The sequence below is a fragment of the Colobus angolensis genome, unplaced genomic scaffold (genome assembly GCF_000951035.1).
Source record: "Colobus angolensis palliatus isolate OR3802 unplaced genomic scaffold, Cang.pa_1.0 Scaffold119, whole genome shotgun sequence".
In the NCBI taxonomy this organism is placed as follows: domain Eukaryota; kingdom Metazoa; phylum Chordata; class Mammalia; order Primates; family Cercopithecidae; genus Colobus; species Colobus angolensis.
Genome location: NW_012113030.1, coordinates 215,380 through 216,257, shown reverse-complemented (window position 1 = coordinate 216,257; position 878 = coordinate 215,380).

Genomic DNA, 878 nt, shown 5'->3' with positions numbered 1-878 from the left:
TTTACAGGGCACTTTTCTGCAAAAGTATTTGCTAATTTTCTCTAAGAACTCTCCTACTAAGCAGATATTATGGTGCTTTGATCCTACAGAACGTCAACAAGCAAAATGCCTTGAGCATCCCCAAAACCTCCATGGCTTTTGCTTTTGAGAAGTTTCCTTTTGCTTTGACTGGGCCACTTCTACCTCTTGGTAGTCATTGCTTTAATTGTGCTTTGCCTTCAGGATCCTATTGATAAAGCCAGTTTCACTCCCTGTTATAATTCTTCAAAATAATGCTTCAGGATCTTGATTCTGCTGGTTCAAAATAGTCACTAATAGCTCTGCTTTTGTCCACAGCTGATCTAGGCACAAGGGTATTCGGGACTCATCAAATGTAAAGTTTCTCAACTTTCACATTATAGTCAGTATTGTGTAAGCTGAACCAATTGAGATGTCTGTGGTGTTGGCTATAATATCTCTTGTTAATTGCCAGTGCCTTTCAATTAGGGCATAGAAACAATTTTTTTCTCTCAAAAATTGGAATGGATGCCCCTCCTCTGTGGGCTTCATCTTCAACATTGTCTTCTCTCTTCTTAGAATAAGGTATCCGTTTGTAAAAGATTGATCCTTCAGGTCATTTTTCCCATAGACTTTTCATAAAGAATAATTTATTTCACCATTTTTTGTACCCCAGCTTCACCATAAATTTGATGTTTGTTCTTGTTTCAGGTTTGGCAGAATTCAAGTTTGGCAGAATTCATGTGGCTCTTTTGAGTCTGATGTTTTAAATCCTGTTCAGATATGTTAAAACAGGGCCAGGCATGGTGGCTCATGCCTGTAATCCCTGCACTTTGGGAGGTTGGGCAACATGGCAAAACCCTGCCTTGACAGAAAATACA